We start from the raw sequence: 26,969 nt of genomic DNA on the forward strand, positions 1-26,969 counted from the left end.
ATCTTTATGACACCTAATTAAAGCTAGATATTAGAATCCCTAAACCTAGTTACAAGAACACACTAAAGAGCATTGTGCTCAAAACTCACAAGCAAATAAGTGTACCACTGTCAATTACTGTCAAGGACAACTGATTATCTGACAAACAGACTGAATGAGGAGCCCAACATCAATGATTCATCAATGAGTCAAGATTAGTAAAACATTTATCTTTCTGATTTAAAAAAAATACCTATTAAGAAGAAGTTAAATAATTTCTATGTATGAAAAAATTTAAGAGGTGCCTTGTAAGAGACACTTTGAGCAATGCTTGGGCTACAGGTACATGGCCACTTATTCCGGAAAGCACTGTTCCAGATTGTAATGTAAAAGATGTCACAATACTTAATTTTCTGGAGCCTAGCTAACCCTACATGTGATGTAAATAGCATGGGCATTTCTGTTCAAAGCAAAGATATAAATCAATGGCAATTACTACTTAGCTTTCTCCTTCGCTTCATAATTAGGTTTTATTTAAGCTAATACTTCGGTTACTTTCAACCTATTACACATGCAAATTTAGCACAAGAAAATGGCTAGAAGAGATTTGCTCAGAATCTGAGGAAATTAAGCTTGGCATTAAAAAAATAACCAAGGAGGGACGTGGATGTGGCTCAAGAAGTTGGATGCACGCCTACCACATGGGCGGGCCCAAGTTCTGTTCCCAGTGCCTCCTAAAGAAGATGAGCAAGACAGAGAGCTGGTGGCAAGCTGATGCAACAAGATGATGCCACGAGATGACACAATGAGGAAACACAATGAAAGACACAACAAGCAGGGAGTAGAGGTGGCTTGAGCAATTAGGTAGCATCCTCCCACATGGGAGGTCCCAGATTCCGTTCCCAATGACTCGTAAAAAGAAGATGAGCAGGAGAAAACAGAGAGCACACAACAAACAGACACAGAGAGCAGACACAAGCACAGACACAGAGAGCAGACACAAGCACAAAAACAATGGGTGGGGAAAGAGATAAATAAAATAATTCTTAAAAAAAAAAAAAAGGAAAATCTACCTTTTGATAATAGAAAATCCATCACAGTTGCTACTTCTTTTCCTTTAATACTGTATTAAATATAATACTGGGAATTTCACATTTCCAGTAATGGAGGATTAGCTTATCCAGATCAACCCTCTTGCAAAATAAAACAAAATTATTTAATATAATATATTTTTATAGTCATTTTTTGAGCTTTGAAGTCCTGAGATGATAAGACAGTAAGGATATATCAGGCCAAAATATAAGAAAAACTGAGAAAACAAAAAGCTAGGCAGAGTTATGGTTTCTCCAGTCTTCCAGATGTTCAGACCAAATATCCAATATACCAACAAACATGGTTGGCCCTTCCTTTAAATTTCATCCAGGATCTGGTCACTCCTCAGGGCATCCATTGCTACGACCCTGGTCTGATTCACTGTCACCTTCAGCTTGGATTACATTCATTCCTTGTCATCTTCTTTCTCAGTATTTGAATTCTGGCTCTAAGAACTCAAGCAATGAGGAGATTCAGATGACATTTTGAGATACCTCTTGAAGTCCAAACTCTCACTGGTCACTATCCAAATATCAAGGACCAGTCAGATTTGGATAATGCAGTATCCCTTCTTATCCAAATTCACTATCCAAACTCTCACTATCTAAAATCAAAACCAAAAAGACTGAGATAGTGGGTGATACTCATACTACTGTAGGTTGCTAACAGACTGCCCTGATTATACCCTTACTTTCCTATAGAGTACTTTCAATGTTACCAAAGTAAGTGTTCCTTTTAAATGAAAGGAGATCATGGCATTCTTCTGCCAAAAGTACTGCAATGCCTTCCCATTTCATTTAAAGAAAAAGCAAAATCCTAACAATGTTCTAAAGGGCCTGTATGGGTTCCACAGTCATGACAGAGGGCTCTGGAGTTCAGTGCCTTGCCAGTGGGCCCTACTTTGGAATTCATGCCCCTGATTGTGATGGAGTTGGACTCAGATGTGACCTCTCTACACATGCCTCTTCTGTCAGTTTTACTGAACCTGTGATTGGCGCTGGGGTTTGTGTATACTCAGGAGTCTTGAATATCTGGACTGTCCACGTGCCAGCTGGGGCCTGAGCCTTTGCAGAGTTGCAACACCTACTCTATGGTTTGTTGGACTTACCCAGGTCAGTTGACAGGGAGGTGAGGCTGGTCAACCACCATACCAGGGAACCAAGAGTGTCTACAACTGCAAGCAAGAAAACTGCATCCATCAGTCATGTGGGATCTAAGCCCACTCTCGTTTTAGAGGTGGAGTGGTCATTGCCATCCCAGGGCCCACAGGATGAAGGAATATAATATGAATTGGAGAGGACTTGCTGGTATTCTACTATTGAACTTTTGTGACTCTAGCAATGGAAGAAATTGTATCATTGATGTTGAGATGGTAGCCACAGGAGTTGCTGAGGGCAGGAAGAGGGAGGAAGAGGTGTGATATGGGGCATGGGCTTGGAGTTGTCCTGTATGATATTGCAAGGACTGATGCAGGACATTGTTTATCATGCCATAACCCAATGGATGGACTGGGGAGAGTGTGAACTACAATGTAAACTATGGTCCATGCAGTATGGCAGTGCTCCAGGGTATATCCATCAAATGCAATGAATGTGCCTTACTAATGAAAGGGGATGTTGATGTGGGAGAAGCGGGGGGCGGGGGAAGAGGAGTGGGGTATATGAGAACCTCTTATGTTTTTTAAGGTAACATTTTGTGTGATCTACTTATCTTTTTTAAAAAAGGACTAAAAAATTGCAATATGGAACTATTTAAAAAAGCATATTAAATTGGAGTTGAGGTACAGCAATAATAAAAAAACATTATTATTGATAACATCTAAAAATAAATGAATAAAGGCCCTGTATGATTCAGCACTCTCTCACCTCAACCCCTATGAAACATCATTCCGCTCCCTAAATTCTTGCTTAATTTAAACACTCCAGATACACTACTACCACAGGGACTTTGCTCAAGCTGTTCCCCTGCTTAAAATATTCTTCACTCAGGTATCAACTTGGCAAACTCCCTCATGGTCTTCAAGTGCTCAACTTAACTTTCTCAATCATATCTATGTCAACCAGGCACCTTAATGCAGAATCCTCCCCCCATGTCATATCTGATCCATTTTATCTGCTCTATTTTTTTTTCTTTTTTCCATAGCACTTACCATCTTCTAGCATATGACATCATTTATTTAACTAGTATTCTTATTGTTTACCTCTCCCTATCTAGTTCCACAAAGGTAGAGATATAGACAGTAAAAGGATAGAAAAAGATGGTTACATGCAAATAGTAGCCAAAAAGAGCTGAGGTAGCTATTAATTTAAGATGAAATATATTTTAAATCAAAAACTATTACAAAGGACAAAAAATTACATTATATATTTTAAATGGTTAATCCATCAAGACAATATAAGAAATATAAATACATATGTATCCAACAACAGAGTCTCAAAATAGCTGAAGCAAAAATTGACAGAACAAAGAGAGAAAAAGACAGTTCTACAATACTATTTGGAGATTTCAAAGCCCTACTTTATGTGGATAGAACAGCTAGAAAAAAGACCAAAAAGAAAACAGAGAACTTGAATAACATTATAAACCAACAAGAACGGACATAAGCCAAACACTCCACTCCAAAACAGAATACACATTTTCCCCAAGAGTATACGGAACACTTTCTAAGATAGACCATATATTAGGTCACGAAATGAGCCTCAATAAATTTTAAAAGACAAAAATCATAAGTATCTTCTCTAAACATAAAAGAATGCAACTAGAAAGCAAGAATAGAAAGAAAACTGGCAACCCCCACAAACAGGGTGAAATTAAGCAACATACTCTTAAAAAATGAATGGGACAAAGGAGAAATAACAAGGGAAATTAGAAAATAGTTTGAGACAAATAAGAATGAAAACACAACCTACCAAACTTGTGGGATGCAGTGAAAGCAGTACTCAAAGAGAAATTTAGAATAGTAAAATGCCTACATTAAAAAATATATATATATCTAAAATCAATGACCTAATTTTATAGCTTAAGGAACAAGAAAAAGAAGTTCAAACTAGCAGAAGGAAGTAAATAACAGGTGGGAGTAGAAGATAAACAAAATAGAGAATAGAAAAAAATCAATAAAAACAAACATTTGTTCTTTGAAAGGATCAACAAAATTGATAACCCTTTGCTAGACTGACTAAAGGAAAAAGAAGAATAAAATGACTAAAGTCAGAATTGAAAGAAGGAATATTACTACTGACCGTACAGAAATAAAAATAGTAGTAAGAAAAGACTATGCCAACGATAGTATGCTAAACAAATTAAAGAACCTAGATGAGATAAATTCATAGAGAAACGTAAATTACCAAAAATGACTCAAGAAGAAATAGAAAGCCTGAACTAACCTATAACAAGTAAAGAGAATGAATCATTAATCAAAAACTTCCTAGCAAAGCAAATCCCAGGACCAGATGGTTTCACTGGTAAATTCTACAAATCGTTTAAAGAAGAATTGTATTAGTAAAGGTTCTCTAGGGAAACAAGTATAATGGGACTCAAATAGCTGAAGCCACCTTAAAAAAGAACGAAGTTAGAGGATTCATACTTCCTAATCTTAAAACTTATTACAAAGCCACAGTAATCAAACAGCACTGTATTGGCACAAGGATAGATACATAGACCTGAGGAATCAAATGGAGAGTTTAGCAGGAAACCCTCACATATATGGCCAACTGATTTTCAACAAGGGTGCCAAGTCCACTCAGTTGGGAAAGAAGTCTCCTCAAAAATAGCAAAAGATAAACCATAATGTGAACCACTGACCATGGTTAGTAGCAATCCTTCAATATTTGTTTATCAATTGTTACAAATATACCACACTAATGAGGACATTATTGGATTGGGGGAGATGTAGAGGGAGGGGGTGGGGTATATGGGAATCCCCTGTATTTTCTATGTGACTTTTCTGTAACCCAAAGCGTCTCAGAAAATAAAGTGAAAAAAAAAACAAACAACAAGACATTGGGGGAACATACAGAAGAAATTGTCAATATACATGAAAGATAGATCTTATGGTGGTGAAACATATAAAGCAAAAAAAAAAATTTTTTATTCTTTTGTTTTTCTTGTCTATTTTATTATTGTTATTTTTTGGTTGGCTTTGTTTTGTGGGAGGTTTTGGGTTGCACAGGGATTCCAGCTGTGATAGGGGAAGATTACTCGTCCAGCGTGTCAGTGGTAGGGGTATGGCGGGGGGGCGGGGGACGTCTCAGTGGGTGGCACCCACAGAATAACTGATGGAATACTTAATTCCCATCCTGGTGATCCCTGCTACATTCTCTCATAGCATGGCGAGAATTTCTGGAGCACATGGGCAGTGCCTCAGAAATGTGGGTGGGCCAAAGCACCAGACCTTTGATATTGATGCTTGTACTTATGAATCTTGTTCTTGTGAAATCAAAACCTGGCCCAGTAATATATATTGCCTAAGAGTTACCTCCTGAGTAACTCTTTGTTGCTCACATGTGGCCTTTCTCTAAACCAAACTCAGCACATAAATTCACTGCCTTGCCACCAACGTGGGACATGACTCCCAAGAATGAGAACCCCTGGCACTGAGGGATTAGCACCAACTAATGATTGCCGAAACACCTAGACCACAAAGAGGAAATATTAAATGCAAATGAGTTTTTAAGGCTAACAGATATTAAAATGAGTCAGGAGATCATTCCAGAGGTTACACTTTTCAGGAGACACTCACTGTGCCACAGTAAACACTGCCTCAAACAGGAGTATTCCTGGGGTCTCTAGAGACATCTAGACACTACAGACAGGGCAGACAGCCCCAGAAAATCAGCACCCCATCAGTGGGACTTACCTTGGAATATATGATAACCCATCTCCCCCAATTTATCAGAGTTAGACTCATTTATAATTTTCCTACATGGATCTTCTATCACATTTATTCAAACCTACAATTAGCACTATACCTATCAAACGTATGTCCCAGAGATTTAGGCCTTCAGTCTGTTCATATGTGGGTTCATATGTGGGTTTAACCCTGAATCTCTGCAGAGTTGCAGCCAACAAGTACTCTACAGTTCATCAGACTCACCCAGGACAACTAACAAAAGGATGATGATGCACAGCACCCATTCCAAAAAACAAAGAGTATCGTCACCTGTGTACAAGACAGTTCCATCCATCTGCCCCATGGGCTCTAAGCCTCCTCTTAATTGGAAGTAAAATGGGCATCACCATCCCAAAATCCTCAAGATAGAGAAATGAACGAACATAACGGGGGAATGCAACTATGAACTGAAGTAGACTTATTATTATTCTAATAATTGAAAAATGTATAATATTGATATACAGACAGTGGTTAAAAGAGGCTCTGAGAGGAGGAAGAGGGAACAAAAGTGTAACATGGAGCATTTTTGGGACATTGGAATCATTCTGCAAGATATTACAATGACGGATACCAGCCATTACATATTTTGTCAAAACCTATAAAATTATGCAGTGTAAAGTGTAAAACATAATATAAACTATAGACCATGATTAGTAGCAATGCTTCAATATGTACTCATCAACTGTAACAAATGTTACAAATGTTACAACTGTAACAAATGAAAGATGTTGTTAATGGGGAGAAATGTGGGACGGAGAGAGGGGTTGGAAAATATATGGGAATCCCCGATATTTTCTATGTAACATGTATGTAATTATAGCTCCTTTAAAAATAAAGAAAAAATTATTTTTAAAAAATAGTATTGAGAAAACTGGATCTCCATATGCAAAGGAATGAAGGCAGACCTCCACCTCATGCTATATACAAAAAAAAAAAAATCAACCCCAAATGGAACAAAGACCTAAATATAAAAACAGGAGATAAGTGCAAATAGTATAAAATTTTATAAAATTGTCTTACATGATCATGGGGATACACAAGCCCAAATTCTGCAGGGTATGCTGCAAACCAGGGACTCCAAACGTCCTAAATGAGTTCCCCAGGAGACATTGGCTGTCTGAAGTAGAGATGGGAATTCTCTCTCTGAACGCTGAAATCACTTCTTTTAAGGCCTGCAACTGATTGGATGAGATGTCACTCATTGCTGATGGTAATCTCCTCAGTTGATTATAGACATTATCAGTCATATATGCAGTCAACTCACTGATGATTAAAATCCTTGAAACACCTTGTATTACAATTAGCCCAGTGCTTGCTTAACCAAACAACTGGACACCATTACCTGATCAGGTTGACACATTAGCCTAACCATCACAAGACTTAACACTGATCCTATTCAAAATCTTCTCAATAAAGACAAGAGGAGGGAACACCTCCTAACTCATTCTATGAAGCCAGCATTACCCTGATACCACAGTCAGACAAAGATATCATGAAAAAAGAAAACTACAGACCAAGAGCTCTTACAAGTATAAATAATAAAAATCTTGCACAAAATATTAGAAAACCAAATCCAGCAACAAATAAAGAGTTATACACCATACCAAATAGGATTTAGCCCAGTAATGTAAGAGTAGTTCAACATATGAAAATTAAAGTAATACACCACTTTAATAGAAGGGGGAAAAAATAACACATGATCATCTCAATTAATATAAAAAAAAGTGCTTAACAAAACACAAAGCCATTTCATGATAAAAAGCACTTAACAAAGTAGGAATAGAAGGAAACTTCCTCAACCTGATAAAAGCAGCCTATGAAACACCAAAAGCTAACATCATGCTTAATAGTGAAAGACTGGATGCTTTCCTCCCTAAGATCAGAACAAGACAAGGATGTCTGTTCTTACCACATCTATTCAACATTTTACTGGAAGTTCTATCCATGCCAACTGGGCTAAAAGAAAAAGAAATAAAAACATCAAGATTGGACAGGAATAAATAAAACTATCTGTATTCACAGAAGACACAATTATCACAAAAGTAAGGGTAACAGTTACTTTAGGATGGAAAGAAAATCTGTGATTAGGAAAGAATGCAAAAGGTTTCTGGGTTTAGCAATGTCCTTTTTCTTGGGTGGTGAGTTGTAGGATATTTGGCTTAATAATTATTGTCATAATGGTTAGTTATAAATATTTGCCAACCAGTACATTTGCTTTATGTACTTCATTCACTCTATGTATCTTTTAGTTCAAAATGCAAAAAGTTATTAAGATTAATAAAATTATGTGTGTAAAAGACAACAGATAAAATCTGTTCAGTCATAAAAGTTTAAAAATATATTTCTTCCCCCAATGAGAAGGAATATTACATATTCTAAGCAGATCAAATTTGGATAGAAACTCCAAAAGATTGCATGTACTAAGTATGGCCAATAGGTAACATTTTGTGCCTTTCTCATTTAATTAAAAACGGAATTTGTAAACCACATAAAAATCTTAAGAATTAGAGCAGACTGTAAGCCTTTCCTTCCTTTTTAATTCCACAGGACATTTTTTTAAGTATGTATATTTGGCTCTTTGTATGAAAAATGCAGTATGGTCTCTGCCAAGAGAATTCATTTTTTCTAGGTATTTTTAGGCTTCATTTCCAAGACCTCCTGGAGATACTGCTCTTCACATAAACAAACTATTTGGTCATATAATAGTGACCTAAGTATGAAGAGATGACTGGTTTTTTTCTTGGTAAATTCATGGAAGAGTAAGTACCCACATTAGAAAGGAGGAATGGAGCTTCTGCCAACCATGATGACAACCCCAAGCCATGAATGAGCTAGCTGTGGACTTGGATTCATCCACTCAGTTGTTTTCCAGAAAGCAACTAGAAGCCAGATTATTTGAGTTCTACTACTCCCTGCTCATTCTGCAAGCAAATTACTTAACACTCTGGGCATCTGTTCCCCCAACAACAGCACAAAGTACAAAGTCGTCTACTTTACCAGTCTAAGAGGGAAGACAAATTACCCAACACTTCCAGTTCCAAGGTGGAAAGGCATTGGCAATATGTTTAAATGTGTTCATAGAAGAATACTTCAAATCCATTCCCCTTTTCCAAATTTCATACAAAGCACATACTGGGAACAGACTGTTGTATTATTTTAGGTCAAAACCACCAAAAAGAGCCAGAGAGAGTTCTAAACTTATCCTAACTACTGCTAACTAACTAGGTCTCAAATAATTTTGAAAATGCTATCAGTAAAACATTACAAGTAGCAACAAAAGCTATTCTAGCATTCTCTGCTTAAACAAGCCAAATCTTTTTCTCTTTTTTAATCAAAAGAAAATAAAAGCTTCACTAGCACATCATAGACACATTTCTTACTCAACTTTTTCTCTCTTGCCCATTCCTAATTTTTGGATTATCTGTTAAGTTAACCTCTGCTATTTTCTGGGATTTGTTCCAAAACAACTAAATGTATTACTAAAATTGGCATCTCTGCTATTGAGCTTAATGTCAGAGAAAATCTGAAGTGGTCTGAAACCATTTTTTCAAAACATTCTGCGTACAACTCTACGCTGAAAAGTAAACACTGTTCAAGAGCAGTAATTGATAGGAAAGGTGTAAATTTTTTTTCCAAAAAAGCAAACTGAAAAGAGAACAAGTACTATGGTAGACCACATGTTTTAGTTGCAATGTTGCAAATACTGGCTTAAAAGTGAACATGATTCTTTAAGGTAAAGTAGGAAATTATCTAAATATTCATATATAAACTATATATTTCTGAGCTCTTTTATAAATATTTTTCTCTTTCATTTGTGGTTGGAAAATCCTAAAAGCATAAATCAAAAATGTGTATAAACCAAATGCCAAGATCAAAATGGATTTTTCAATTTTGTGAAAATTGGTCATGTTTGTAACACATTAAAGAGTTAAAGCACTATAAATTTTATACGTGGGAAACACCTCGAATATTATTAAAAGTCCCTCAGAAATTACCTTAATCTAACCCTCTAATCTGACAGATGGGGAAACCAAGTCCCACAGTAGTTAAGCAATTTATCCAGAGTCACAGTTAATAAACGAGAAATCATAACAAAATACAGTTTTTCTCACTCCAAGCCAGAGCACTGAAAGAGTATTTGTTTCAACACACTTTAATCCTTACTGAAATAAATGTTAACAGAGGACACTCCAGGCAGCTACCTCAGATTAAAGAACCCTCCCGGCTCACAAGGACCATTCTCATCTGTCTGCAAACACAAGTCCTAGAAATAACATCAGCATTAATCAATTTCTTAGATGGCATCATCATATCCGGGGACTCCAAAATGACCCCTCACTTAGGTTTCTTTTTCTTAGCTTTATAAGGCCTTAAAATAAACGCATTTGGTTAGCTGGGGTTGTTTGTTGTCTTTTGTTTGCGGGGCAGATTGGGAGCGAGTAGAAAGGACAGAGAAGCTCAAGTCTAAACCACCCAAGGGCACAATTGATTTTCTTTTCTCATCCAAAGCAACAGATTCTTCCTCGGGACCCCAGGCTTACTGGTTTACGTCTCAGTCCTCTTAGTTTCCAAAGTAAGAAGAAGGCCTGGATAAGAAGTTGGCGGGGGGCAGGTGCTTTAGGTGCGCCCAGCAGGGGAGCGCCAAGGCTGGGTGGGCGGCCCTCAATGTGCGCCCTGGTTCTCCCCGCGCCTGGGGCCTCCCGAGCCCCAGCGCCAGCCCTGGGGGAGCCGAAACCCCGGCGCCCCTCCCGCCCCGCGCGGGCGCCCCCGCTGCTGGCCACGCGCGTCCCGGCACGCGGCTCCTCCAGTTGCCCGGGGCGGGAAAGGGTGGCAATAAGAAGACGAGAGGGAAGCGGGTCCAACCTCGATTCCCGGGTCCAACCCCCACGGAGGGCAGAGATGGCGGGTGCGCCACCGGAGCTCGGACACCTGCGTCGTTCGCTCGGCGGGTCCTGGGCTCTGCTGGGAGCCGTTCTAAACTCGTCGCCGAAGGTGCCGCGAAACTCTCGGTAGAGAAGAGGGCAGCAGGGGTTGTGGGGAGGAGGGAATGAGGAGGAGCGAGGGTGGAGGGAGGAGAGGGGAGGGAAGAGTTGGGTGGCCGCCCGCGCGCTCCCCGCGCCCTCCGCGAGGCCAGGACGGCCGCGCAGGTGACCCTGGGCGAGCGGCGGGGAACGGGGCTGCGCGTGGCCGCGGGCCCGGGGAGGGAGTGGAGGGGAGCTTGGTAAAGAGGACGCGGTACTTGCAGGAAGGCCAGGAGAGGAGCGGAACCCAGCAGAAACGCGACGCGGGTAGTTCATCCAGCAGTCAGTTACCCGGCTCACACCCTGAGCCAGTTGTCCTCGGACCCAGAGCTAAGCGCTAGAGTTCCCTTTGTCCCTTTCTCCACCTTACGTCCAGGCTTCTGCTGTATCAGGTGTAGAAAATGCTACAATGAAGACTGCAGTGGTTGGGAGGAGCTGGAAAGGAAAGTGAAATGGAAAAAACCACAAGTAGAGAAGTAGTGAGTTTCCCGTCACCAAATGTCTGGGCCATGCTTGTCAGGAAGGCTGAAAAGGGCATTCATGCATCTAGTGGGGGAGTTGGACTAAATGACCACCTAGTTCTCTTTCAGTCTTAAAATTCAGTGACATTTGATGTAGCAAGTAAAAAAAAAAAAATCAGCCCTTGAATAGTTCTAGTTCCATCTCAAAGTAAATAGGTATTTTCTTGCTGTTAACTCAAATGTTCTTTCATATGTTTATTTATGTAATACGTTTTATTGAAGACCTACTTTCTGCCAGACAGTATGCTAGATGGTGAGAATATTAGTGAATAAAATAGTTGGGGGGGGGGAGGGACAGACAGAAAATTAGTTTGTATAGTTAGCAATTGTGAGGGGTGATAAGAAGGAAACCAACAGGGTAAGGGAGAAAAAATGAAAGGTTGTGGACATACCCTAGAGTGAGTGGATAGTTCATTTAAAAGGTCTCTAGAAATTAACTTGCCTAAACACCTTCATGGGAAGAGGCATCAGAGGCACAGAAAGTGACTCCCATATAGTAGCCCACAGTCCATAGGGCCAGAAAGAAGATCTCCTGGCTTCCCACCCAGTCCAGCAGACTTTGCATCAACTGCAACTTAGTGGGAAGCTTTGTAAATGAAAGTTTTCCCCTATGGGAATATTTTCTCAGGGCCAGTGTCATCTTTTGAAGAGCATTGGATCTCCCAGACACATTTTTTTAAAGCGGTACCAGGAATTGAACCCAGGACCTTATATATGGGAAGCCAGCACTCAACCACTAAGCTACATCCACTCCCTGCCAGACCACACTTTGAGGCCACTTTATTCTACAGACCACTTGTTGAGACCACTTTATTCAGTAGATTTTGTATTTGTGAACTGAATGGACCTTCTAGTGTACGTGTGATAAACTAAAAAATAATCCAGAAACACTAATCTTTGAGTGTTCAACAAATCTCAAAACTAGACAAATGCAGTTAGCCTTTGGATAGAAACAAGAATTGGAGTAGAGATTCTTGCCTCCTCAGATTATCACAAAATAAAACACAAAAAGAATCTTTGTAGAACTCATCCATATGAAGTAGCAAACTAACAGGGATTAAAATCACTGTCTAGTGTGGTAACAGCTGTCATCCCAGCATTATTTCATAATTCCCATTGATACTAAGTATAATTAATTATTTCATTGTGAATTGTTCAAAATGATTATCATTAAACCTGAGCATTAAGAAGGATAACTACCATAAAGAAAAAAGTACAAACACACATGTCCTCTCCTCATGTTGGAGTCACAGGTAATACTTGAAGACCAAGCATGGACCCCAACAAGCTACCACTGTTAAATCAATACAGAAACACACATCCCACATACATGTGTCTGCATTTCTGATATGTGGGATCACATTCTGAATCAGGAACTTCTGATGGCTCCTAGGCTAGGGACACCTTTGAATCTCATTCACATACGGTACCATGCCTGGTGTATATCTGAGGCTCCACAAAGAGCTGTTGAATGAGCAAATGAGTAAAAATAAACAATTACCAATCAGCTAGGCAGTTATTATTGCTTTGAAAAACATCTTTATAATAAGAAGATGGGATTTACTAGAGTAAAACAGTTTTTAACACCTGATTCATTCAGACTTTTCTTGAAGGAAAGAAGAATCCCTGAAAAGAAATCTTCGATTTTAAAAAGAAATTAATGAGATCACCTATCTTCTCCTTTTTAAAAAAATCAATAATATGCCTATTTACACAGCTATAGCTCCCACTGGGAACAGTCAATCATGACTGTATTTATAGTTACTTAAAGTGAACAGACTATTTTGTCCAAGTATTTTGCTCGTTAGTTTCAAAAACATAAACATTGTTGAACTAGTAATTATACTAGTAATATTATACTAGTATAACAAGTAATATTGATACATGACTTCTTGAAACTCTCTACAAAAGATGATTTCAATAACTTCACACTCTCTTATGGTTGGGCTCTTTCCTCTCTTACCTCCCTTCTCACTCTTCCACTCTTACAATTTTTTGCAATAAAAAATATGTAAATAACTACCAAACTGAGTAGTTATTCACTGACATACTTGGTCATGGGCCCATTTCTGAACCAGTCATAGTAGCCAGTAAGTTAGAATGTGATGCTCCAGGCATGAGCCCCCTGTTCACTCCAGGAAAACAGGATGGGAGAAGGAATAGTCTCATCCAAAACAAATAAACGAGAATGGGGGAATGTGGTACCCCAAAATAAAATTCTTACCTAAAGGGGAAGTGGGTAAAAACAAGTAACTATACATTACAATAGAGCCTTAAATATATCTGTTGATAAACTGACTATGGTTTTTTTAACTAAATATAGGAAAAAATATTAAAAGAATTAACACTTCACTCTTCAGTGCCCTAAATGCTTCCTAGAAGGCTTTTCAAAATAAAATGATAATTTTAAATGTTGATCATATATCTGATTGCCACACAAATATTAAAAATTAACATTTGTAAAGAACTTTACAAAATGCTTTTTTTGTTGTTGTTTAATGTTTTGTTTGAATACCCTTTTTTTTAATGTTACATTAAAAAAAATGAGGTCCCCATATAGCCCCCACCCCCCTCACCCCACTCCTCCCACATCAACAACCTCTTTCATCATCGTGGCACATTCATTGCATTTGGTGAATACATTTTGGAGCACTGCTGCACCACATGGATAGTAATTTACATTGGAGTTTACACTCTCCCTCCGTCCACCCAGTGGGCCATGGCAGGACATACAATGTCCAGCAACTGTCCCTGCGGTACCACCCAGGACAATTCCAAGGCCCAAAAATGCCCCCACATCATACCTCTTCTTCCCTCTCCCTACCCTCAGCAGCTACCATGGCCACTTTCTCCGCATCAATGATACATTTTCTTCCATTACTAATCACAATAATTCCAGAATAGAATATGAGTAAGTCCACTCTAATCCATACTCTTCTATTCCTCCATCCTGTGGACCCTGGGATGTTTATGTCCACTCCACCTCTATATCGAGAGGGGGCTTAGATTCCACATGGATGATGGATGCAATTCCCCTGCTTGCAGTTGTAGGCACTCTTGGCTCCCTGGTGTGGTGGTTGACCTTCTTCACCTCCCTGTTGGCTGGCTGGAGTAAGTCCAATAAACCAGAGGGTAGGAGTTGCAGGTCTGTTGAGGTTCAGGGTCTGGCTATCACATGGATAGTCCAGAGATTCGGGTCCCCTGAGCATACACCAAACCCCAGTAAAAGTAACAGGAGAGGCTTGTGAACAAAGATCACATCTGAGTTCAACTCCATCACACTCAAGAACACAAACTCCAAAGTAGGGCCAACTGACATGATACTGAACTCCATCTGCCAGGACCATAGAACCTGTGGGTCTCTGTAGCCCTCAGAAGAACTAATACCTGGAATTGTATCTCTTTTGGCTGTCTCTGGGACCCTGCTGAGGCATGCATAAGAACGACTCCTCTGAGACCTCCCGACTCTTTTTTGGAGACTCATAGCCATGTAAACTCATTTGTCCTTTCCATTTCCCCCTTTTATTCAAGGTCAAAAAACATTTTTGACACCTGATATCACATGTGGGCTGAGATATACTGCTGATCTGAGTTGACCCTTTTATTCAAGGTCATTTTCTAGTTACATCATCAGCTGGTACTTGGTAGTAATCCCTCAGCACAGGGAGGCTCATCACTGGAAGTCATGTCCCATGCTGAGCGGAAGGTAATGCATTTACATGCTGAGTTTGGCTTCCAGACTGGCCACATTTAAGCAACATGGAGGCTCTCAGGAGGTAATTCTTAGGCACCCTGCAACTCTAGGCCTAGTTCTTATTTCAGGCACACAGGCTCACAAGCATAGTCATTTGCATCAAAGGCTCATTGTTGGGCCGTCCTTCTCTATTGGTCTTAGCCACAAAATGCTTTTATATGCACCAGAGGCAATACAGAGGGGTATTCAAGCACATGGGGTCTGGAGTCTGATTGCCTGAATCTTCATGCACATTTATTGTACTATAACAAATTTGTGCTGTTTTAAACCACCAAGTTTGTGGTAATTTGTTACAGCAGCAATAGAAAACCAATACAGACCTAGAATCAAGAGACGCATTTGAAATCCTTCTGTGACCCACGAGCTTTATGACCTTGTGCAAATCACATAATCTCCAAATCTCAGTATTACACAATATTCTCTTACAAACCTATTCTTGTGATTAGATGAGCTAATATAGGTAGAATTTTTAATAAAATATTATAACTTGATTATATTTGGAATTATTAGATGAAATTTATTATATATTTTGAATTCACAAATAAAATTTTCAAAAAAAAAATCCATTCCCTTTGTCGATTGCAAAATAAACTTATTCCCAGCACTTTTGCAAACTGGGACTTTGTAATGGCATAAAAGAATTTATATTTAGTCCCTCATCATCCAGCTTTGTTGTAAGTTTTCCTTTGAGCAACCACTCTACTTAGCCCTGCTCTGGGTGTAACTGCAACTAGCAGGACCTACACTTTTATGTGGTTTAGATAACAAGACCCATCCTTAGCATCTTCTAATGGCTCCTTCTGCTTTTTCTCCAAATGGCTCCTTATCCTCTCACACCACATAATTTACTAGCAAGGCCTGAATCTCTATATGGCTTGGATGATAAGAAGTTGCCCTCAGCTTTTCCAAATGGCCTTTGCAGCTTCTGCTTTTCATACTGTATAATTTGAAGCTTGCAATCCCCAGTATCCCTGGAAAAGTCCTACCCATCCCTTCAGGTCACAGTAAAGGCAAGAGCCTGTGACCCACACATACTTCTTCCCCCCACTCCTCCAAGGACCCTCACAGGAACCTATGTTTGATAAGCTCTAGGCTCCTCAGCTAACCTCTTTCTCTCCTCTCCACCTCCAGGGGCTTTAATCTAACAAAGTTTTCCTTTCATGCATTCTTGGCCATCTACCTATGTTTGTGCATCATCAACCAAAGAACTTCCACTTAACATCCAAGACTGACTTGCACGAGTATTTTTTTGCTATGAAGTAAGAACAAGAGAGAGTGAAAGCCTATCTCTTTCCCATTTGCTCTTTCTCTTCATAAATCATAAGCAACAAAATAAAGGATTAATGAGGAAACTAATAATTCAGTTATGCAACTAAACCTCCATCAACATAATAAGAGTGGAGTAATGGAAGCTATGGAGTAATAAAAGAGTATTTATTTAGAAATGAGACATGAACTGAGTTCTATTCCCAACTCTAACAATTTATAACCACTTACCCTACCTAGGCCTCAATTTCCTCATCTATATAGAATATAAATGCAACAATATCTACCCAGCAATACAGAGTGGTTTTAAGTTGAGACAACATATACTAGAGTGTCCTGTCTGTTGTTAAGTGCTATGAAAAGGAAAGGAATTATTATCATTCGTATCAAATTGTGATGTGGCTGACAAAAAGTTCAGGGCAAACTTAAGCTGCATTAATTGCAGTGTAAAGAATAGGTCATATGCATGTACCATACTTTAAGGACAATGACAATCTGCTGTGTATCCCAAAAAAGGCATGATGAATAGAGATAGGTCTAGAAACCATGACCATTGCTGCATGTGACAAATGGTTATTGAATGTCTATAAAGAGGGAGGCACATTACTGGTTCCTGGTAATATGGTGCTGAGCAAACCTGACCAGTCCCTGCTCTCAAGGAGAAGATGTGTGGACCATTTAAAGTCTTGGGAAACTGTAACCTAGAAAAAAACAGGACCGGGGTTCTCAGAGTAAGTCCCACCTGCATCAGAACACCAGAAGAGCTTGTTTTTCTTCAAAACACAGATTTATTCTTTTATTCAGCAAATAGTAGTTGAACATCTCATATGTGTCATGTATTATTCTAGGATCTAAGAACATATCACTTAATAAAACACATAAATCCTGGGTCCCAACAAAGATCTAGTGAATAAAAATCTCTGGAGGTAGGGAAGTAAAATTTGACATTTTAATAGGCACCCCAAGTGAAACTGGAGAAAATTTTATTTCTTTATTATAGTTCTAGGGAACAACACGAACCTTGGTTTTTATTTTCAGTGATTTTTGTGTTGCTACACTTGCTCCGATTTATTATAGTCTTCAGAAGAGAAAAGGGTGATGGGATAGCTAAAATGAGATCTCAGTACCTAACAAGGCTTCACGAAATGTGTACAAAAACATGTGGTGCTAAGACTAAAAGAGCTGTACTTGTGAACTGACAAGGTAGAAACGAATTCATCAGTACAATTAATTACAATAAATATTTGTATGTGTTCTTGAATTTGAATAAATTAAGTATAATTGAACACAATTACACTTAAATGTAATGAATTGCATTAGCAGTACATATAAATATATATATACAATACATTAGCAATATATAAAAATATATAAACAATATAACTATTTAATTAAATAATAGATTCTGAGGTTCAAGTAAAGGTTACAAGGGAAAATCTTTTACATGAAAGTGTTTAAACTTTGGGTCACTTGACATGTCATTTACAGATAATTAGCCAGCACATTTATTTGAGTAAATGGTAGCCAGTACCTCTACCAGGACCAGAAATACATTTAACAATTGGAAGTTTAGAACAGATAATGTAAAAGCTATTTTAATGAAAGCCTAATATCAGTTTCCCACATTTGTCACAATAACTGTGAAACACATTTTCTTTGTCAAGAGGTTTTATCAGTCCAAAGTGAAGTGAAGTAGGGAAGCAGCTGTGGCTCCAGCAACTGAGCTCCCTTTTTCCATATGGAGGATCCGGGTTAGATCCCTGGGACCTCCTGGTTAAAAAAAAAAAGAAAAAAAAAAACGTCCCAGACCTGCACAGAGAAGTGCAGGCACCACATGGAAAAAAAAAAAAAAAAAAAAAAAAGTTAAATGAGTAGTTAATGAGCAATAAAAGAAAAAACACTTTTAAAATTTGAAGAGCAAATAAGGAAATTAAAAGTTTCAAAATGTTTAAAGAACAGGATAATTAGTATCAACAAATCAAGTTTGGCTATCTTAAGCGCTAGCAATCCCATTCCTTAAATGAATGGTATTCAAAATTCGTCTTACTAACAGGTCTCTCCACATCCAGAATTTAAGCCAGTTATCCAGGAGACATAGTTCCTATAATGTTCATCTTATAATAAAATATTCTACTCATACAGTTGCTCCATAAATGCTTTCTGAACAAAGGAAGCATTTTATGAAAGAAAGACAAAGGGAACAAGAATATACAGAACAGGCAGACACTTGATTTTCAAGCCACAAGTTAGTGAAAAACAAATGCTAATGGCAAGGAGGTTTAGACATTAAAATAATTCAGGAGGAAAGCAGATGTGCCTCAAGCAATTGGGCTGTCATCTACCGAAAAGGAAGTCCAGTGTTTGATACCCAGGGTCTTCTGGTGAAGGCAAGTTGGCCCACACAGCAGGCTGGCCCATGCGGAGTGCGGGCCCACATGGAGTGCTGCCCTGTGCAGCAGTGCCACTCCGTGCAGGAGTGCCGGCCAATGTGGAGAGCTGACGCAGCAAGATGATGCAACAAAAAAGAGATGCAGAGGAGAGACAATAAGAGACACAGCAGACCAGGGAGCTGAGGTGGCACAAGAAGAAGATTGCCACTTTCCCACTCTGGAAGGCCTCAGGATCAGTTCCTAGGGCCACCTATTGAGAATACAAGCAGACACGGAAGAACACACAGCGAATGGACACAGAGAGCAGACAATGGAGGGAGGGGAGAGAAATAAATAAATAAATCTTTTTTAAAATTTTCAGGAAATTTCTTAAGTTTTTCTAAGTTCTAAGAAAGTATTCCTTGATGCAGAAAGGACAGTAGAATATGTCTACAATTTATATTTTAAAAAGAGAGATTAGGAAAGAGTTGTTACCTGAAGTTGTTACAAAAATGACCGTGTCATAAAAGAGCCATTCCTTCTAGGAATTTTATTTCCCACATAATCTTTTTAAGGGACAGCTGTGATCACTTATGCCCCTCCTCTGTAGTTCTGCATTGCCTACAGAAAAAAGTTTAAACCCAACAGGGCATTCAAATTCATTCTCAGTATATTGTCAACTTATTTTACTGCTATTTTCTTCCACTGCAGGGGACAACTCACAGTTACTTAAACACACCTTCGCATTTTGCTCACTTCCTCATTTGCTCATGCTATCCTGTACTTAATGTTCTTCCTCCATTCAGTGACAACCCTGGTGAACTATCACCACTGTCTGCTTCTCCAAGTCCTAACCTATAACCAAAATCCAACTAAATGAACCCTTCTTTGTAATCTCCCAAATTGGAATTATGCTACGTATAGTCTATGATCCCGTGAACATTTATTTTGTCTCCATTTTATCCCTAAACACTTTTTGATTCATCTAATAGTTCGTTGTGCATGTATCTATATAAATGCCCTGAGGGCAGGGGTTATGTCTTATTAATGTTTTATTAACCCTTAAAGTATTTATCACAGTATCTTGAGTGGAGAAATTGCTCATTTAATATGCACTGGACTGGAGTATAAAAGGCAAATCTTATAGCGTTTCATTTGTATAATTAGAAAAAAGGCCATATTTTATGAATAATTACTTCACATCACAATGATTATATATCTATGTACTATTTCAAATTGATAAGCCAGGGAGGGATTTTTATTCTAAATTTCCATAGAATATATACTACAGGAATTATATATGTAGCATGATCTTGGTGGATTTTACATAAATATGTACACGGGAAAAAATGATGAAAAATCCACCAAAATGTTACCAGTGCCTATCTTTGGATTGTGAAATAAAGGATGAATTTCTTTTCCTGTTTATTAACTTTACCTTTATAAGTTATCTACAATGATCATATGTTAATTTAACAGTCAGGGGGAAAAAACACTATTTGGAAATATTTATGTGAGAGTGTTCTGTGGAATCTATTCCTGGGAACAAAAGCCAATCTGAAACTCATTCAGCTTAGGGTAGCTCTGTTACTGCTGAATGCTGTTCACTGGGCAACTGCCCCAACTCATAATTCTTTTTGGATCCTAATCTGTTGAAATACCTTTCCTCATGCTTTGAAATTCTGCTGGCATGAATTTGGGAGAACTTCATTACCTTTACTCCCTAAAAAGCTAGGTAAGAACAATGAAACTCTCAGCAGCTATTAGAACTGTGTTTAAAGGCTGTTTAGAGTTGAAAGGCAAGTCAACTGTATTGTTTGTTTATCATTTCATACAAAGAACAGAAATTAGTACCAGAACTTGTATTAAAATCTGACTTTTCCTCAAGGATTTTTTTTTTCACTTTTTTTTTCAGTATTCTGTGCTATTTTGTTTTTTTTTTATCTGCTGGCCTATTTATCAGAAATGGGCAGTAGATTGTAAGAAAAACTACAAAATTCTCCACATTTTTATATGTAAGCTGAGCTAATTATAATATCCTTAAATTTGAAAGAATAAAATGAGAAGTAAAGTTAACAGAATAAATATGGGGAAGTTATTCCTAGAATACTGCCTGTAAAGGCTGCTATGTGGGCTAGAATAAAATCATTACAGAATTATGCGACTAAATGAAGTTTTCATAAAACTACATTTCAGATTTAAGTCCCTGTGGACCTTGTATTAGTCAGTCAAAGGGGTGCTGATACAAAGTACCAGAAATCTGTTGACATTTATAAAGGGTATTTATTTTGGGTAGAAGCTTACAGTTACTAGGCCATAAAGCATATGTTACTTCCCTCACCAAAGTCTGTTGCCACATGCTGGAGCAAGATGACTGCAAGGGTTCAGGCTTTCTGGGTTCCCCTTTTCCCAGAGCTTGTTTCTGTCCAGGCTCAGCTGTTCTGTTCTCTCCACAAGGTCAGCTGTAGACTATCAGGTGAATGGCTCATCTTTCTTCCCCAGGCCTCTGCCATGTCTAATGGTGCCTTCTTTCTTTCCTCATATATCTGCTTCCCTGTGTATTTACTTCCCAGTCTCCAAAAATCAAAACTCCAAATTTTGTTCTTTGCTATATCTTTTCTCTGTGAGTCCCCACCCACCAGGGGGGTGGAGATGCAATGCTCTACCAACGTGGCCCAATCAAAGCTTTAACCATTATTCGATCAAGTAAAAGTGAAACCTCTGAATCCAATATAATCTAATATGCCCAAAGGAACAGACCAGTTTACAAACATAATCCAATATTCATTTTTGGAATTCATAAATAATATCAGACTGCTACAGACTGTAAAGGAAAGTTTTTATAATCTTGTTACACACATACTATAAATCAATTTTCACAAGCACAGAGCACTTTGTTCTCTGCAGGAGTATAATGGGATTTTAGAGCAAAAAGCACCAGGCCTATTCATTGACCTATAAGCCAACTCTAGTAGTCAAGCTGTTGTAAAGTTTACAAATTTACAATGAAAAAGGCTGTTGTTTTTTTCAGAGCCCAGTTTCTAATTTTAAATTAATGGGTCAAAAAAGACGTAATCAGTATCCTGTTAATTAGTTCAGATTTTTGCCCTGATAATATCAGTATGGCATTAAGAAAACCTTTTTTATGGCTGTAGGAGATAGATACTCAACTCAGACTGAATGTAGAGGACACGTATTGTTTGCATCAGCCAACTCCTCTTCTTCTCCCCTTCCTCTGGTCAAAGTACCCCCTTCTGACAGGGAAACTGTTCCTCTCTTGACTCCAAGCACATGGATTAATGGGGGCTGCAAGTTACAGCATCCTGGCTTTAGAGGCCACCTAGCAAGTGGCCAGTTTGTGCCTATCATTGTATCTCACACTCCAGACTCTGCAATTGGTCATTAGGGTGGGAAACAAGACTACACTAAGACCAGTTATGGTAGTTCGCTGAGGCTTTTCAAGCAGTTGTTGGGATGGGGTGTCAGAGGATGAGAATCAAAGGAGTGAAGAGCCATTTTCTTTCAAATGGTGAATATATGTGGCTGTGAACTGCAGCTGCCAGCAGTCATATTCTCTGCTATGTGGAAGGATATGGTCTACAGTAGAAGATTGAATTTGAATTTCAGACCACATATGCAGATGTTGAGAAAATGTAACTTCATTTTTTGTGTATGTGTCTAAGTTTATTTCTTTAATATGTCCCTCTTTCACCAACTGGTAAAAACTAAATCACAATGAGTTCAGGAGCTTGTTTCTTTTCCTTGAGATCATATCTAAATTTTAAGCAGGGGGCAATGGAAGGTTTTTGGGTATTGATCTACATGAGTCCATGCCAAAAGGCCCTTCAAAACAATGGCTTACCTTGCTTGCTCCTGATGCCTTTCTCAAGTGCACATGGAGGTACATCAGTCTACTTCACCTACACCTTACTGAGTCAAGTTGGAACCCCATAAGGCTGCTTCATCACACAGCCATGTCCACTTACTTTCCTTTGCTACCCAAAGTTGCAGAGAACACTGGGGTTCCTCTCCATCCCTAGCTCTATCTGGGATAATGGACAATTGATTTTTCTGTACTGATTCTCTCAGCTCTTGGATAGCCCCCAAACCCATCTGGAGTGTCTGTCTATTGCTCCTTTCACATGGAGTGAAAGCCTTTGGATAATAAACTTCATAGGGTACTTAAATTTTGTTGCAATTATGGATTGGATATACTTGTTTTATGAAATAATTGAAGATACCAACAAAGCCAAATGCTTATTGAATGTTGTTTAGTGATGGAATCATCTACTGGATTCAGGGCCTCTTTCTAAGGAGTACACCCCTTGCCTCTTGGTTTTCCTCTTTTTCCCCTATATAGGGAAGGTTTTTAGTCTCCAGAGCCTGAATTCTCTCTAGGCCTGTATTTTTTTCTTTATTAGAGAAGTTGTGGGTTTACAGAACAATCATGAATAAAATAAAGGATTCCTATATACCACCCCACTACCAACACCTTGCATTGGTGTGGAGCATTTGTTACAATTGATGATAGCACATTTTTATAATTGTACTATTAATTTCAGTGCTGTTAATTGCATTCACAATGTTGTGCTACCATCACCATCATTCATTACTGAAACATTTCTATTGTTTCAAATAGGAACCCTGTATATGTTGAGCCTTAACTTCTCAGGGCCTGTATTTTTAAGGCTCAAAGCCTTTTATCTGTTATAACATGTCTTTCTGTGGCATTAAACACAGGGTGTTTCAGTTCTCCTGGCTGCCAAAGCAAATACCATGGAAAGTATCTCAAGGTGATGCTTTCTTCCAAAAGACTGTGGCTTTCTGGAGCTGACTGCAAGAGATCTTTGGCCCTTGGCTTTTCTGTCACATGGCAATGCACACAGTGTCCTCTCCTGGCTTCTTGGTTCCATTGACTTCTAGGTTCTGTCTATTCTCTGTGCTTTCACTCTTGATATATAGCATTCCCTCTAGTGATAGTAGTAAGACACATGCTGATTCAGTTGGGCCACACCATAACTGAAGTAACCTCATTAAAAGACCCTATTTACAAAAGTTCACAACCACAGAAATGGGTTTAAGAACATGTTTTTCTGGGGTATATAGCACCAAACCACTTCCTGAGATAAATAAAAGAAAGAACTGGGGCAAAATATAGCACATAATATATCAGGTATCATTCCTCCAAAGAGGGTACGAAGCTGGGTGGAAAAGGGCAGAGGCCAAGGAGGAAAAAGTGAGTCTGATGGAGCTTAATACCTGGCCCCAGGCTCTGAGTTCCCCTACCCCACTTGCCCCCACTACCAGAGCATCCGGTTCCTGTCTTTTTAGGGCTTTTAGTTGATCAACTCTTCCTTTAATTCTAGGAGCAGCTCCAGCATCTTAACTCAATTCCTCCTTTAAATTAAATTAATTCAAGCTACATTCCCTTCACTTACAACCGGTAGAGTTCTGCCCAACATATTTACTTAGCCAAAAAGAGGAATTCGTATTTCCTAGAATCTGAGGAAGATTTGGACAGCTAAATAGCAGGAAGAACAGACATACTGCTGGTCTTCAGGAGCCCGAGAGCCACCAGTGCCCTTCCGCATGTCTTCTCTTTGCTCCTCTAGGTGAGTGGGTTCCCGAGAGCCACCAGTGCCCTTCCGCATGTCTTCTCTTTGCTCCTCTAGGTGAGTGGGTTCCCGAGAGCCACCAGTGCCCTTCCGCATGTCTTCTCTTTGCTCCTCTAGGTGAGTGGGTTTCATGCTCTCTTACTGACTCTCCCACTTGGTGGAAAACATGGTGGCTGACCATTACGAGGGTTTCCATCAACTGTTTCCACCACCAGATAAAGGAGGAAATAAACCAGGGTTTAACATTTGCATCAATTTGTTTCAGTAATAGAAATGTAAAGAGAAAGAAATTCTTGAGTTTACCAATTCTTCTTCCATGCTCTATGAACAGTAATTGTAATTGGATTATAACTGGGTAAAAAAATTCCTATCTGTGACAAAATTATTCAATGCTTTTAAAGTTCCCTTTTTAAAGTGCATAAAGGAAAGAATGAATTCTAAAATTTGCTTTGTGTCTTTTCCTAAACTAAATGCAGAGAAGAAAATAAGAAGACTAAAAACAACAAAAACATATTTTAAGCAGATGAAAACTAAACATCAATTATGTGTTGATGCCTTTGCAGTCAGAATTTAATGAGACTGACACAACAAAAAAAGGCTATTACATTCTCAACACAGAAGAATTTTAAAGTCAAGGGGATTGAACCATGATGTAGATATACTGATATATAGATATATACACACATGCATACTTTATGCTCTTCTAATCTGCACAAGCATAGAGTACTTCAGAAATTTTGTTTCAGTTTTAGGTTGGCTGTACATGACATTATGAAGCACTTTCAATTTAAAATGCCAATAAACACAAATACTAGCTGTGTTATTAAGTGATGGAGTCATCTATAAATGATCTCCGTAAGTCTTTAGACTTTGAATAGGGTAAATATACAGTCTCCAGATGTGTGAACATGAAAGTTCCAAGTCACTGTTACCAAACATCCATATTTTACAGAAGCATCCTTTCAGCTTTGGGCTGTAATTTGCAGATGTTCTCAGTCTCTTCCTCTACCCTTTCCCCTATTAGTTCTCCAATAACATGAAATACTGAGAGATGCCGAAAATAACGACTTTAAATTTTATAGTTCCTCCTATTTCCCCTGAAACTTTCCCCCTGTTTACCAGGAATGGGAAATAAGCTATGCAAACAGCTAAACACCAGTGGCTTGAGTGCCTGCCATGACTGCCTTTGGCAACTTGCACCAGATTTAGAAGATTCTTGTGGTAAAAATGAATTACAGCTGAATTCCCATAATGTTTCAAAGTCAAACACTCGTTTATAGCTGTGGTTCCAGACTGTTCAATTTCAAAAGTGAATTTCAAAAATATGTGGGGCACTAACATGGGTTTGCCAGCTCTTTCTTTTGCCAAGTAACGACTTAGGAAATACAATATTCTCGACTATCAGTATCATTTCACAAAATAATGGACATTGTTAAGGTCAAAAAGTAGGCAAGATATCATCTTAGGTTTAAAAAAGAAAAGGGTGGCATGACATAGGATATCCATTTTCAAGGACAGAGTTGACACCTACACAATGATTGTCTAAGTCAGAATTCTGACAGGAAAGAGATGGCATCCTCAAGGAGTGAAACTAAATTATTTCAATAAAGAGACTACTGCCAGCTATGTAGGCAAAGTTTAAAAAAAAAAAAAACTCAACAAGTGATGATGAGTTACCTAGGGAGAGCAGCAGCAGTAAGTAATTACTTCCCTTCAGCCTAAAGGAGTGGGAAAGGGAAGGGTGTTTCCAGAGCCAAGTGAGAGCTGAAGTTGACAGGAGATTAGTTATGACAAACGCAGCCAATGCCAGAACCATGATGAGGCAAGGAAAGCTGGAGCTGAAGAAACCTCTCTGTATCTCCTTCCACCTGCCTGAACCCAACCCAGAGGACAAAGGGACCTGGGTGTTGCAGTCCATAGAGTCAGCTCCTGAGCACAGAACAGGTCTTAAAAGGGTTGAAAATGGATCTGGGCTGGCGTTCCACTAAATCTTATTAATATATTCCTGGGTTAGGGGGCAGGGAGTACCAGACAGAGGAACATCTGCACATGTGTATGTCTTTTTTAAATTTCAGTTGCAGGAAAATTACAAGAGAAAATTTTATTTTAAGATACAATACTGCTTGTAATTATATCCTTGATACATTTGTCAGTTAGTAGCTCAATATCTAGTTGTACAATATTAAGTGGTACTCAAATGTCCAACTTGTTCTAGTACTTTGTTTTCAGTGCACTTGGTATTAAAAATTCAACTTCACATAGGTATAAAATAGAAGCAATGATGTTTTCACTGAGTTCAGAACATTTTGCGTGAATTGAGGAATGCCAAAACAACAGCTCCCATATCTCATGTATAGTGATTTCAGAATTTTAACCCATGCTCCTGTGGGCAACTTTATCAAGTCCTTTACCAGGGACAGAGTACAGTGCTTATATACAATTTTTTATTCCTTTAGTCTTACAG

General features: G+C 38.7%; 1 protein-coding gene across 4 annotated transcripts in view; it reads right to left on the minus strand.

Moving 5' to 3' along the window:
- LOC101411077 (leptin receptor) overlaps nucleotides 1–26,969 on the minus strand; it is a 115,890-nt gene that overhangs the window by 77,019 nt on the left and 11,902 nt on the right. The window contains exon 1 of one of the 4 annotated variants that reach the window (XR_009187187.2): nucleotides 10,823–11,104. The exons of 1 other annotated variant lie outside the window; for it this stretch is intronic. The gene's annotated coding sequence lies outside the window, so the exon portion shown is untranslated. Of the gene's footprint in view, nucleotides 1–6,979; nucleotides 7,138–10,822; nucleotides 11,141–26,969 lie in introns of those variants that run through there. 2 more of the 4 variants (XM_058303425.2, XM_004483671.5) reach the window with 2 other exon arrangements.

The sequence above is a fragment of the Dasypus novemcinctus genome, chromosome 9 (assembly GCF_030445035.2).
Source record: "Dasypus novemcinctus isolate mDasNov1 chromosome 9, mDasNov1.1.hap2, whole genome shotgun sequence".
NCBI classification, from domain to species: Eukaryota; Metazoa; Chordata; class Mammalia; order Cingulata; family Dasypodidae; genus Dasypus; species Dasypus novemcinctus.